This window comes from Pinus tabuliformis, chromosome 1_1 (genome assembly GCF_031772625.1).
Source record: "Pinus tabuliformis cultivar Carrire ecotype Pingquan chromosome 1_1, CPIR1, whole genome shotgun sequence".
Taxonomy (NCBI): Eukaryota; Viridiplantae; Streptophyta; class Pinopsida; order Pinales; family Pinaceae; genus Pinus; species Pinus tabuliformis.
The window spans coordinates 844,144,264-844,159,485 of NC_142297.1; the positions used below are offsets into that span (position 1 = coordinate 844,144,264).

Genomic DNA, 15,222 nt, shown 5'->3' on the forward strand with positions numbered 1-15,222 from the left:
CACAACTGTACGAAAAAGGACCCCCCTGGAGTCTTCTTTTCTGCTGTCTTTTCAGGCTCTCTAAACAAGAAAAGACGCCGAGTTTTTCCTTTGTCAGGCTCGTTAAACACTTGATGACATCGGATATTGTCGAAATGACACTCTTCGAGCATATGCTATCCCCGTCAAGCTTGTCATCCAAAAATAACCGGGGTACCTGCCAGAAATGGTGGGGAAAATGGAACTGTAATCATAGTCGTGTCGGCAGTATGTCGCTCTTGAACATGGCACTCTTCTGCTTCGTGTCTGGGTGGGACCATCTCATCTTGTTTTTCACTGGCCTCCGTGGGTTTGGGTTATCTTATTCGACCTCTCATCTGCTCATTGCCCTGTCACCATGACCTCTGCTCATTTGATGTCAAATACTGCCAAATCTACCGTCGTGCCGCCAATATGTTCAAGAGAAGTTGACCTCTGCATTAGTACAACCTTCCCTTATATCTCACACAAATCATTTTTTCTCTGTCTCGCGTCGATGATGTGGGAAACATTATGGCCCACCTTCGATCAAAGTCACTTCCTGTCGACTTCAGCTCATTATCCGGGAAGGTGACTTAGAGACTCCCTTCAGGTGCCTTAGAGCCTGCATGCCCTAATGGCAGGTTCTTCGTGTTCGACGTGAGGTTTACATCATTGGCCTCCGATCGAATGATTCCGTGGGTGTTCGACACCAGCTCATTGATTCACATGCCGTGGATTGTACCTATAGTACCTTGAGGGCCATTGTCATTATTGGTGGTTCCTCTCGCGTCTGTTAACAGTTTTCATCATTGACTGGTAATCAGACGATGTTCATGCATGTTCGACTTCAACTCATATATTCACATGCTTGAACTTGTACTTTGTTCGGATCGGGACGGAGCGCGAGACCCTGGATCTCTGTCTGTTATGGTCCAGGTTGCGATTTTGTGGGTGATCATTACATGACTCATTGATGGATGGCTGCGCCCATACCTGAGTCTTCATGGATGGCTGCGACCATACCTTATCATTCTTTTGGTCTCTTTAGCTGGGTGGCTGCGTCCATTCCACAAACCATTTTCGCATGTCCTTTGGATGGCTGCGCCCATGCCTAGACTGCATGTATTTGATTGATAGAGTTTTTCGGTCCTTCCTGGTGGTGTTCCAGTTCGGCGTGTGTTGTAAAGCATTTCACCCCTCCCACTCTCTCGGTCTTCATGCTTTAGGGGGCATCTGTTACACAGTAATTTGTCACTGCCTCCCTGTCAGTCACCCTGCTGTGCCCAGAATTCACAATCACCAAGTTCCTGCTTCCTGAACTGGCCCAAAAACCCATTTATCCAAAGTTTTGTTCATCAGCGCGTCTGTTCCCAAAATACCCGCGATGACTGGCGCTCCATAGTGTATCCCGCGCGCTGCCAGCTCGGAAGGACATCACTTTTCCGCGCTGGTCGCCAGCGCGCCTTTCCCGTGTTCTTCCGCGCTGACATGACTGTCCCAGTTATGTAGACGCGGCGACATCGCGTCAGTTGCCTCATAATCCGCGCTGATCCAGTTTGGGCGAATTTGTTCAAACAGCCAGCCTTCCAGATCACTCCAGGCTTGGTTGTTAGCTTTGTGAATGTTGACTCCCTTCTATGGCATGTCTGTTCGACCCTTTGCAACAACTTCCCTTGAAGATAAGCTCATCCTTCCACCCTTATAGGAGACTCCTTCTCCTATATAAACTTCCACCATTACCATGAGCAGCTAGTTTTGGATAGTTAGACTTAGCTTGGAATAGCTTGGATTGTACAGAGCTTGTAGTGCTCAGATTGCTGCTATAGGTTTGGTGTGCTAGGTGTGGAAGTGATTGATTGCTTAGGGAAGGTTGTTTTGTGCTATTTGTGTGAGAGAGAGAGTTGTTTGTCTTGGGAGAATCATCCTCAAAGGTGAATGCTTGAGATACATGCTGACTGGCCCCTCCTGAGAAGGTTACCGACGTCAGAACATTTGGTTGTACTCTTCTCTATTCTGATTAATAATAGATGACTGCTATTATTGTTCCATTCTCATTTGTCTATGCAATGGTTAAATGTGAATTACATCTTTTCTGACTGATGTATGGTTGCTTTTACTAGATTTCACGCTTGTGTTTGTTTCCCCTTCATGTGTGCAGGTATCTATTCGCGGAGATCGCGGAGGATTGTGACCAGTCGAAGCGGAGGAGCGAAGGCAACATCTCTTCGTCAAACGACAGCGCAGGAATCCAAGTAGGTGCTCTTTACCTCTTGTTTAATTGTAATTAGGAACATGCGTAGCAGCATTGTGTGATTGTTGCTAGACCCCTGCTGGGCTAGTAGGGATCGCCTCTATCCGTAGAGGGGATTTACCTCTCCAACACCCACGCCGCAAAACAAGATAAACACGCAGGACGTAATCCAATTTACCGTCGAGCACGCGCAGCCGCGGAGTTCCGCACTAGCGCCGATCGCTCCCGCCGAGCCGCGCAAAAAGGGGGGTAGGGTGCAACACTAGGACTTCCCGGGAGGTCACCCATCCCAGTACTACTCTAGCTCAAGCGCTCTTAACTGCAGAGTTCTGATGGGATCCGGTGCATTAACGCTGGTATGATCGCACCCACAAAGATCTCGCCTCCTCCCCCTCTTCAAGGGAGGCCGCCGAGCCACGCGCAGGGCATGGGGCCCATCCATGGCCCTCGATCCGAAGCGGCTCAGCGCAGGAGCTCGCCCTCTTCCCCGACTTGGCGGCGCCGCCCACCCCGCGCAGAGCCAACGAACCAGGGGAAGAACGGAGGGGGTTACTGTTACACAGCAATTTGTCAATGTTTGTCACCGTCCCTGTTACCCCTCACCTGTATACTGGAGGATTCATTCTGGGACCTGTGAGAAGTGACATGACCTGAAATCACTTGCATTATATTCCTCTGAGTATGAGCTTCATTTTCCCTGAAGACATCTCCTGCAAACTACTCATGAAAACAGCTCTTTTTGCATTAGCGCGGGTCCACAGTTCACTGCCCTCGCCAATGAGGGAAATCCTCTAAAAGGGGCGCGCCATTGGCGCTCTGTCTCAGAGTCGCACTCGCGCCAACCGAATTGAGTAAAGTTTTCAACCACCAAACTCCCGAAGGTTCGATTCAACCCATTCACCAACTGAATCTATGTTGAGCTAGGATGGTTTGGCTTCGAATCTCCATAGAAGGGAAAGTGGTTTGCCACCTTTCATGGAAGTTTCCAAGTGATAAAGCCAATCCCATGAATAATGTGGTTGATCCTATCTCTTTCCTCTCTATCTATAAAATCTTGCCTCTATGCCTTGAGCAAGCTAGTCAGAGTTACAATAGTTACAGTCACAATAGTCAAGAGCCAATAGTTTGAAGCTGCAAGAGCCTTCTTTGCACCCATAAGGCCAAATCTAAGTAAGGAGATTCTTGTCACCCAAAGAGAGAGAGGCTTGTTCCTCATCCCAACAAGCTTTGCAAGACTTGTGTAGCTGACTACCCAGCCAAAGGAGGATTTGACGTCAGAACAATGGTTGTATTCTTCTTTGTTATTTATTAATAATAGATGACTATCATTATGGTTCCACTCTCATTGTCCTATGTTTGATGTTGAGTTATATCTTTTCTGACTGATATATAATTGCATTTACTAGATTTTATGCTTGTTTTCGTGTTGTTCTTTGCATGTGCAGGTGTCCAATCACAGAGATCGTGAGGATCGCGACCGGCCAAGGCAAAGGAACGAGGGCGACATCTCTTCGACGAACACTAGCATTGGAATCCAAGTAGGTTCTCAGCATCTACTTCTTATTTGCAATTAGGAACTTGCGTGATAGCATTGTGTGATTGTTGCTAGACCCGGTTTGGGCCAGTAGGGATCGTCTCTGTCCGCAGAGAGGATTTACCTCCACAACAATTTGGCGACTCCACTGGGGAGATCTTGTTGTTTGATTTGTAAACTTTAGACGGAGCCTGAAGTACGGCCAGGTAGCCTTCGAAACGCTATTGCTTTGCATTAGCGAAGTAGATCAACGCCACTTCAGTCAATCTCCGGTTTGGTTTACAGACTAAACAACTTGGAGTTTGTCTTGTCTCTTTGGTTTTTCTTGCTTTGATTGCTTAGATAGCTTTCTGGGTTGGATTTCTTGCTATTTCTTGCTTCCTGGTTTGCCTAGATACTGTCTTCAAGCCCTGGGTCGCTTGCTTTTGTTTTTGATTTAGCAAACTTGATTAGCGCGCTTTTTAGCCTTACAGTCGCGCTATTGGTGCAAGTTGATCAAAGACAACCCGCGCCAATCCTATAAAAGCGCGAGTTGCAGCCTGACAGTCACTCCAGGCCTGTCAAATTTTCAGTTTGCTTGTCCTTAAGCCCTCTGAGCTTGGATTTGTGTCTTGATGTGTCTTTTCAATTACTGGAGTGTGTTTGATCTTGGTTTGACTGGTTTTAGACCTTCATCTTTCGGGTGTCTGCCTTTTTCTATCGATTTCACATTTTAGCCCTAGGGCATCTAGTGGCTTTGTGCGTCGAGCCTCCCGTAGGTGTTTTGTGTTCTTTGATCATCCGGTCAACATTGTGATTATCCTTTTGCATTTGCTCAGTAGTTGTCAAAGTTTTTTCTTGTTATTCAAGTGATTTTCTTCTTTTTCGCTTGGGTTTCACTTGGCTTCGTTTGGGCTTGGATCACATAGCTCATAAGAGGTCTTTGTGCTTTCTTCTTGGTTTGAAGGACTGTTTTGGTGTTTTGGGGATTCGATTGTGTTCTCATTGATTGAAATTGATCTTTTGCTCGGTGTTACTGTCTCTCAAAATTTGTCTAGTGCACTTTGCCATTGAAAAGAAAAACGAATAATCTCTTTTGCGTTGCATTAGTTAATTGAACTTAGGAGCTTTTCATTGATTAAGTGATTTAAAACAAAGAAAAGTTTCGTTTATTTGTCATTAGCTGCATTAGAGTGCTTCTTGATTGTTTGTGGTCATTTTGTTTGAAAAATTCTCAACTCTCTCGTAGTTAGTATTCATCGAACGAAATGATATTCTTTGGCATATAGCTTGCATTTAGGAAATTGTGAGAGATTACATAAAGTAGGACCTGGAAACTGAAACTTAACTAAAGATCAACCATAAAATGAACTGAATGAACTTAAAAACGCATTGGAACATAACACTCACTAATTAGAGGTCTAGGCTAGAGACGTGCTCCGACGTCATTAAAACTAGTCACTGTTGTTTCACACTACGGTTGGGTGATTCCTCCTTTTGTGACTCGATAGTGGTCTAGCACGGATTTGAACTCCCACGTATCGTCACGTATATAGGGGAGACCCCACTAGGTTATCATCCTTTATCCACAGGAAGCCGTGTCTGCCGCCTTACAAGCCGTAACGCACCGAACACAGCATTCGGGAAGATTGACTGCCGTACGGGAAGTCCTTGGTTTTCATATGACTGCCAAGGTGTATATGCAGTTTTACGGATTTGTTTGGTAAACCCTTTTGCCTAGTTCTCCAGAGTAGTCACTTTTGATCCTTTTCAGACTCCTTAAAAGAAAAGGCTCACTTGAGCAGTTTGTCACTTCGGGCTCATAAAACATTTGAAGGCGACTAGAGTCACCTTTTTGTCCTTTTCTCGACTCTTAAAACATGAAAAGGTCAAGTTGTGTCCTTGCGTCTTAAAATTCATTTGGCCACGATAAACATTACCTGGTTAGATCTTGTGTGCGTTAGTTTGAGTAGGGTCCTTTATCGTTAGATTCCCTTAGGTTTGTTTGAAGTTTGTAATCCTGGCTGAACCGTCGACTCCCGTTCCAAGTGATCAAGGCTCTCCGTCTTCTGCTGCTCCTGAGGTACCGGTTGTAAGTGATACTCTTCCTGTTATCCCGAGTATCCAACCGATCAACTCTCATGCTCCGGACGACGAAGGTTACGAAATTCATTGGAACCCCATCTGGGAGCCTGACGAGGACGATATTCCTTTTACCCCCCCTGGTGTTTCGTCTCCAATGTCTACCTCTCACATGGATGAGACATCTCCTAGAGTGAGTGAGACACCTGTGTTGTCGAATATCGACACTCCCATCCCAGCTACTTCTCTGCTCCCCCCACGCTATCAGTCGTTGAGGGATAGGGTAAGTGCCAGGACCCCTGCTTCGACCATGTGGGATCCCCATATCACTCCCACCACGGGATCTTTTGTTTCACAAGTCCACACTACACCTGTCACTTCAGTTCTGACGAATCCAACTGTTTGTGTAGCACATTCAACTCCGGTTGTTTGTGCCGTAACAGCTCAGCCTTGAACACTGGTGCTGGTCCCCCTCACGGTCAAGTGAGTAATGGCCAGCCGGCACTCTCGCCTAGAGTTGTCCACCCTGCACAAAGTGCTCCACCCTCTTCTGGTCCCGTTCCAGGAGGGGGGCCATATGATGCATCTGGACAAGCTGTTCAGGATCCGAATGCGCAGGGTCCATTCTTTTATTATGATTCTACCGGTCAATACCTTCAACTCTCTCAACCCTTGCCTACTCAACCTGTTGTTGAGGTTTCGGTACCATTATCCATTGCTTGGAACCCTGGTACCACCTCTTTCCATGGGGGCCAAGCAATGCCTGCACAACTTCAGGGACCACCTAACCAAGGCCAGCCATCTTATGTGCAAACCCCCCAGGGGCAGCAATATTATGGCCAGTCTTACCTAGGACAACCTGGGGGCCTACAAGGACAACCCTATCAGGGACAACCTTCGGCCGCTGGTGGTCCATCTTTTAATTATCTGAATCAACCTTCTAGTTATACGGGGCTACCTGGTACCCAGCAAGGTTACCCGTCTAGACAACCAGGACAACCTTATATCCAACAAGGCCAACCTGGTATTCAGCAGGGTTATCCCTCTGGACAAACCGGACAAACTTACATTCCACAAGGTCAACCGGCAGTCCAACAGGGGTATCCTTCTGGGCAAGGGGGGCAGCCTTACCTACAACAAGGCCAACCCACTGCTCAGCCTAGTCATCCTTCTGGGCAAGTGGGTCAGCTTTCTTCACAACAAGGCCAACCCACTGCCCAGCTTAGTCATCCTTCTGGACAGGCTGGCCAACCTCAAGGTCAACCGGCTGTCCAGCCTGCTCAACCATCTGTTCCGCAAGGACAACCCTTGGTTGCTCAAGGACAACCCACTACCCAGCAAGCTCATCCTTCTGGGCAAACAGGTCCATCCCAAACCCAACCAGGTCAACCTTCCGGCTAGATGGTCCAAGCTCAACCTGTTCAAGGACATCCTTCTGGGCCCCAAACTCAACTTGGTTATCAAATGCAAGGTGGGCCACGACCCCAACTTTCCTACCAAGCGCAGCCTTCTTATCAGGCTCAGTATGGAGCTCAGCAAACGTATGGCTACCAGCAACCCCAGGGGCAAACTCAGTTTACCCCTTATCAAAATTATCAACAAATGCAGGTCACTCCTTACTAGAATTATCAGCAACAGTACGTTGCACCTGCAGGACAAGTTGCTAATCCATGGGGTGCTGGGGGGCAGACCCAGGGTCAACTGTCTGCTTATGGACAAAATCCTTATGGACAGAACCCCTATGGGCAAAATCCCTATGGGCAGAACCCTTATGGGCCAGGCCCATCCGGACAAAGTTCATGGGGGCAACCACCACCTGGTTGGAACCCTGGTACTACCGCTCTTCCACAGCCGCAAATGTCCTTTAATCCTCAGTTGCCTTTCTTAGCGACGTTAGAACTTCCAGATGTGTCCAAGTTGACGAATGATCCCATTCTTCATAATCCATATTGGTCACCAGTTCCAACTAAAATACCCGGTGATTGCCCAAAATTCGATGGCAAAGCTGGTGAAGATCCTCAAGCCCATGTCATGACCTATCACCTTTGGTGCTCATCCAACTCATGGCTTGATGACTCCATCCGGCTCCGCCTCTTCCAAAGGACTCTCACCGGCTCAGCCGCTAAGTGGTATATTGAGTTAAATCGCGGAACATTTCAAGATTTCAACTCGTTGGCTATGGCATTCCTAACTCATTTTCAGTTACCCATTCGGTATGAGACAAGGACACATCTCCTTACGTCTCTCAAACAGGACACGGCCACGCATATATCAGATCATATACATGAATGGAGATGGCGTCGTTGCTTGATCAAATTTTGGATTCCTGATCAGCTCCTGACCGATTGGTTCACGACTTCCTTTGTCCCTACGATCGCGCGAGACATCGCCATGGGAGCTTGTGTAACTGAAGAGCAAGCTATCACACGTGCTCAGTACCTCGACTTAGTATACTCTCAGTCAGGTACTTTATATGATTATTTTCTAGACGCCTCGAGACCCGGAACATCCAAAGCTCCGCCAAAACCATCCGTTGACGGAGTTATTGGCTCTGTAAACACGTCATCAAAGAAATCAACCGCGAACCCTGGGAAGCAAAAACAGAATGCTTCTAATGGAAACACTTCTCAGGGTCAATCTAATTCTGCAAGTACCTCCGAGGTTAATGTCGTTCAGTCCACCACGGCGGATAAATCCTCGAAAGGGAAAAAGAAAGGGAAAGCTAAGAATAAGACCGAACAACCCAAACAGGACTCCCCTAAACCTCCACCCGAGGAAGGAGCCAAACGTAAACCTATGTATCCTTGTCTTATTTGTGATGAGGATCACTACACTAAAGACTGCCCCAGGCGGTCCGAAGTTAGTCAATTGTTGAAAGGTGCTCCTGGGACTCCTGCTGTGCTTAAATAACCTTTCCCTTCCCAGCAAACTCAAATGGTGGCAGATCCATCGCAACCCTCTTCTTCATTCGGCTCTCAAGTCTTCATGGCTGGGACGATTCCCATCCATGTCACTACTCGAGCGAAAGAATATCCATCTCATGCCGGGAAAGAGCTGGAGGTCCCCTCCAGCGCTCCTCCGTCTAGTTCTGGTCCACTCCACATCGAACGACCTAGCACTGAGACGACGATCCGACCCCCTCCAAAAGGTGTACTCTGGAAGTCTTCTTACAACCCGAATGCCCGTGCTGCTCAGCACTACAGCATTGTTGAGGACTTAGCCCAGGCTCCGTCTGCTATGTCCGCTCTAGAAGTCCTCCAGAGCTGCCCCTCCCAGAGGAAGTCCTTGCTATCGGCCATCGGTGGCATAGACCCGGCTGACTCGGATCTGATTTCTTTTGATCTCGAGGGCTATACGCCAAGACTGCCTCACCAAATTGCTTTCTTTATACAGGTCATCATCAATGGTAAAACGATTCATCGTACAGTCATTGATGAAGGTGCGTCAACTTGCATCATGTCTAATGCTTGCTGGAAAGCTATTGGTTCTCCAACATTGAGCCAGTCTCCTACGACGTTAGAAGCCTTTGATGGAAGAGAGTCCCGTCCTTACGGTATCCTCCAACGCTTGCCCATCTCCTTGGAAGGGAAGACGGTAGAAGTGGAGGTCGAAGTTGTCGACGCTAATCTTACCTACAACCTCCTCCTCGGACGTAGCTAGACATACGCCATGCAAGCCGTGGCTTCCTCCCTTTTCCGTGTCATTCGTTTCCCTCATCAAGGAAAGATTTTCACGGTGTACCAGCTCTCCTTCTTCGCCTCTTCTTCCGAAGGTAATGTGCCATTCGTGGAGCATACCTCTAAATCATTCGAGAGTGTGGGAGCCGGACTCTTTAAAGATCCCGCTCTTATGGGTGTCTTTCCCCTTCCACCTCCGAATCTCGCCCCTATTAACATGATTTCTGTGTGTTTTGATCCACGGGTCCTTCCTCCCGCTAATCAGGTAGAATCCCGGGGCGATATTATGCCATTCGAGCGCAATAACAGTGATGTCAACCTTCACTCCATTTTCAATGGACTGAAGCTTGGGGGCATGTACCTCGAATTGAGACACCATGCTGGGGGGCATGCCCGTCCCTTTATTCTCAAGTTTAGTGCGCTTCGATTTGTACATGCGTGTGTGTGTGTGTGTGAGTTTTCATGTTTTCGGTTTGGTGTGAAAGCGTGATTGCCCCTTATTGTGTCTTTTTGCTTCTTGTGCAGATGTCGGGTGCACCTTACATTGGTTTCGCCGATGGTGCCTGCCGCAGTACTCGTAATTTGTCCTCTGCGGCGTGGGTGATCTACGATCCTCACGGTGAGTTGATAGACCTTCAAGGTGTCTGTTTAGGCTGTACTACAAACAATGTTGCTGAATATAGCGTTGTTATTGAATTATTAGCCGAGGCAATTAATCTCGGTATTCGTACATTGCTTGTTAACCTAGACTCTCAGCTTGTCGTCCATCAGCTCAATGGGCGATATTCCGTCAGAGACCGTCACATTTTAAGGTTGTACTTACGTGTTAAATTGTTAGAAAGGAATTTTGACTTTATCACATATCAGCATATTCCACGACGATTAAACACATTATCTGATGCATTGGCCAATCATGTATTAGATAGACATTTGCGTAATTTATAATCAAAACATCATACAAGCAAGCACATAAAAGCACAATAATAAACCGTAGGCATATATATATATATATGTGTGTGTCATAATGTTTGCACCGCGTGCGTTACAAAACCCAAAAATAATACATGTTCATCCTGATACATCCTCGGACAACATGTCCCTCAAAAAATATGCATGAAAGAAGCCTAGGAGTCTACTCGTGGTGGTGCTCATGATAGCACGTCACCGCGCGCACCAAGCGTCTCAACAGACGATGGATGCGGGTCGGCACCCCCACTGTGTGCCTCTGGTATGCAAAGGGCACGTCCGCCAATCTAGCGTAGCCTGGAATCCCTTGGGTAAGTCCCTCGAGATTCTGCACCAGCTCTTCCCCCACGGCACCCCTTGCCTGAGGGTCAGCTGCAGGTTGGTCCCTCCGCGCTATAGGAGACAAGCCGGCTGGTCGCTCTGGGCCCACATCTGCATATACATACGACTGTCATCAGAACATGCATGTATTGACAAAAAAAAAATGAAAATACATAAAACACCAAAAAGAGAAGATCATACCTAACTCCTCTTCCCACTCCTCTCCCTCTGGAAGTGGGAGGTCTGGGTCCCCCATGAAGTTGGTTCCCGCGTATGGCCAATCCTCTACCACGATCAGTTGACGGCGAAGCCATATGAAGAACTCGGGCCTCCATGAGCGAATCACCCCATTGGCACGGACCTGTGCCGGATACCCGCGCCAATGGGGCGCAACCCTAAATTTTAAAATCCCCCTTACGGAGGCTCAATTAAGGAACAAAATGCATAAAACAAGTATGGAAATGGAGCTAAAAGAAGCGCCTCTTACCTAGAACTGGCGGAATCTCAAATGGTTGCCCGGATTGGTGGTAATCGCTGCTCGAAGTTTGCACCCCAAATGGACCACTACCACTATGCAAGAGGTAAAAAGTAAAAGTAATTTTATTTTTTTACATTTTCACCATATTTATAGACTTTTTGACTTGTAATTAGGGTTAAAGAGTTGTTTTTTGAATATTTTAATATATTTTTGGTCGAAAATGGATTTTACGCTTGCTTTTGGTGCCATGACAGGTTCTTTTTGCAACTTCGATGGTGAAACGAGTTGTATTTTATACTTTTTTCGGACTCGGTAAATACACGAAAAAGTCACTATGGAGTCATCTTTCAGCTCTTTTTTGACTTGCTAAAAATGAAAAGATTGTCGGGTTTCCCCTCTTGACTCGTTAAACATAAATAAGAGGCGGTCGTCTTTAAACCCTTTTCCGACCGTGTAAAAATGAAAAGATCGTCGGGCCCTTGTCGTTTCAGGTTCTTTAATGGTTACGAAACGACGTGATGTTGATCACTTTTCTACTTTTTCGGATCGATATCACTACATATGAAAAGTACTCCTCGATCGTAATGGTCGGGCGGTTCTTTCGAGCATTGTTTTATACTTTTTCGGGCTCGGGAGACACAACTTTACGAAAAAGGACCCCCCTGGAGTTTTCTTTTTTGCTGTCTTTTCAAACTCTCTAAACATGAAAAGACGCTGAGTTCTTCCTTTGTCAGACTCGTTAAAACTTAATGACATCGGATTCCGTCATAATGACACTCACAAGCATATGCTATCCCCATCAAGCTTGTTAAAAATAACTGGGGTACTCGCCAGAAATGGTGGGGAAAATGGATCCATAATTGTCGTCGTGTCGGCAGTATGTCGCTCTTGAACATGGCACTAGTCTGCATTCGTGTCGGGGTGGGGACATCTCATCTTGTTTTACACTAGCCTCCGTGGGTTTGGGTTATCCTATTTGGCCTCTCATCTGCTCACTACCTTGTCACCATGACCTCTGCTCATTTGATGTCAAATACTGCCAAATCCACTGTCGTGCCGCCGATATGTTCAAGAGAAGTTGACCTCTGCAGCAGTACAACCTCCTCTGATACCTCACATAATTTTGATTCACCACAACATTCTTCCTTTGTCTCGTGTCACTGATGTGGGAAACACTATGGCCCACCTTTGATCAAGGTCACTTCCTGTCGACTTCAGCTCATTATCCAGGAAGTTGATCTAGAGACTCCCTTCGGTGCCTTGGAGCCTGCATGCCTCAATGGCAGGTTCTTCGTGTTCGACGAGAGGTTTTCATCATTGGCCTCCGATCGAATGATTCTACGGGTGTTCGACGCCAGCTCATTGATTCACACGCCGTAGATTGTACCTATAGTACCTTGAGGGCCATTGTCATTATTGGTGGTACCTCTCGCGTCTGTTAACAGTTTTCATCATTGACTGGTAATCAGACGATGTTCATGCATGTTCGACTTCAACTCATGCATTCACATGCTTGAACTTGTACTCTGTCCGGGTTGAGATGGAGTGCAAGACCCTGGATTTTGTCTATTGGAATCCAGGCTACGATTTGTGGCTTATTATGTTCATTACATGACTCATTCACTGGATGGATGCGACCATGCCTGAGTCTCTATTTCGATCCTCTCTGGATGGCTACGCTCATACCCTGGATCTAGATTATTGTGTACTCTATTATGGATGGCTGTGCCCATACCACACATATATCATGTACTTAAGATATCAGTTGTACTTCTTTACACAGTTTCTCCGGCGGCCGTGTTTTCAGTCACGCATGTTCTTGTAAAGCATTTCACCCCTCTCTCTCTCGGGCCTCATGCTTTAGGGGGCATCTGTTACACAACAATTTGTCACCGTTTGTCAATGTCCCTGTTACCCCTCACCTGTATACTGGAGGATTCATTTCGGGACCTGTGAGAAGTGACATGACCTGAAATCACTTGCATTATATTCCTCTGAGTATGAGCTTCATTTTCCCTGAAGACATCTCCTGCAAACTACTCATGAAAACAACTCTTTTTGCATTAGCGCGGGTCCACAGTTCACTGCCCGTGCAAATGAGGGAAATCCTCTAAAAGGGGCGCGCCATTGGCGCTCTGTCTCAGAGTCTCACTCGCGCCAACCAAATTGAGTAAAGTTTTCAACCACCAAACTCCCGAAGGTTCGCTTCAACCCATTCACCAACTGAATCTATGTTGAGCTAGGATGGTTTGGCTCCGAATCTCCATAGAAGGGAAAGTGGTTTGCCACCTTTCATGGAAGTTTCCAAGTAATAAAGCCAATCCCATGAATAATGTGGTTGATCCTATCTCTTTCCTCTCTATCTATAAAATCTTGCCTCTATGCCTTGAGCAAGCTAGTCAAAGTTACAATAGTTACAGTCACAATAGTCAAGAGACAATAGTTTGAAGCTGCAAGAGCCTTCTTTGCACCCATAAGGCCAAATCTAAGTAAGGAGATTCTTGTCACCCAAAGAGAGAGAGGCTTGTTCCTCATCCCAACAAGCTTTGCAAGACTTGTGTAGCTGACTACCCAGCCAAAGGAGGATTTGACGTCAGAACAATGGTTGTATTCTTCTTTGTTATTTATTAATAATAGATGACTATCATTATGGTTCCACTCTCATTGTCCTATGTTTGATGTTGAGTTATATCTTTTCTGACTGATATATAATTGCATTTACTAGATTTTATGCTTGTTTTCGTGTTGTTCTTTGCATGTGCAGGTGTCCAATCATGGAGGTCGTGAGGATCGTGACCGGCCAAGGCAAAGAAACGAGGGCGACATCTCTTTGATGAACAATAGCGTTGGAATCCAAGTAGGTTCTCACCATCTACTTCTTATTTGCAATTAGGAACTTGCGTGATAGCATTGTGTGATTGTTGCTAGACCAAGTTTGGGTTAGTAGGGATCGTCTCTTTCCGCAGAGAGGATTTACCTCAACAACAGTAACAAAAAAAGAAAAAGAAGAACGAGAGAGAGTGGGGCGAAAAAGGCGTAAGTTCCGCGGCCACCGACGACACTGCGTGGAGCTTGCGCTGCCTTTCCGTGAACGACCCACGGGTTCCTCCGAAATTTCAGTTCCTGCAAAAGTACATATGATTCAAACCTCTTACCCACTCTCCCTGTGTCATCTTCACTGCGGTGATGCGAACGGTCCTAGATTCATCGCCCGCTGCGGCAATACGTCGCCTCCGTTGCGCTGTGATCCCGCTCGCGACTTCCGACCGGGATGATAAATCGGTGCCCCGTTCTCGAACTTCCCTTGGAGCAGTCTCGAGCGAGTCGCCATTACCCTCAGTTAGGCCCCCCTCCTTAATGCTCCAGCGATCTCTTCGTTCGCGAGACTCCGTTATAAATCGATATATAAGTAGACCCACGCCGCAAAACAAGATAAACACGCAGCGCGTAATCCAATCTACCGTCGAGCACGCGCAGCCGCGGAGTTCCGCACTAGCGCCGATCGCTCCCGTCGAGCCGCGCAAAAAGGGGGGGAGGGTGCAACACTAGGACTTCCCGGGAGGTCACCCATCCCAGTACTACTCTAGCCCAAGCGCGCTTAACTGCGGAGTTCTGATGGGATCCGGTGCATTAACGCTGGTATGATTGCACCCGCAAAGATCTCGCCCCCTCCCACTCTTCAAGGGAGGCCGCCGAGCCACGCGCAGGGCATGGGGCCCATCCGTGGCCCTCGATCCGAAGCGGCGCGGTGCAGGAGCTCGCCCTCTTCCCCAACTTGGCGGCGCCGCCCGCCCAGCGCGGAGCCAGCGAATCAGGGGAAGAACGGAGGGGGTAACAAAAAAAGGAAAAGAAGAACGAGAGAGAGCGGGGCAAAAAAGGCGTAAGTTCCGCGGCCACCGACGACGCTGCGTGGAGCTCGCGCCGCCTTTCCGTG

At 47.4% G+C, this 15,222-nt stretch overlaps 2 non-coding genes across 2 annotated transcripts; both read right to left on the reverse strand.

The window, feature by feature from the left end:
- Positions 1-2,502: 2,502 nt before the first annotated feature.
- LOC149216853 (5S ribosomal RNA) lies at positions 2,503-2,621 on the reverse strand. Its single transcript, XR_016251683.1, has one exon. It is a non-coding gene; the product is annotated as a 5S ribosomal RNA (ribosomal RNA).
- A 12,201-nt stretch (positions 2,622-14,822) lies between these two features.
- On the reverse strand, positions 14,823-14,941 carry LOC149216854 (5S ribosomal RNA). Its single transcript, XR_016251577.1, has one exon. It is a non-coding gene; the product is annotated as a 5S ribosomal RNA (ribosomal RNA).
- Between the last annotated feature and the right edge of the window lie 281 nt (positions 14,942-15,222).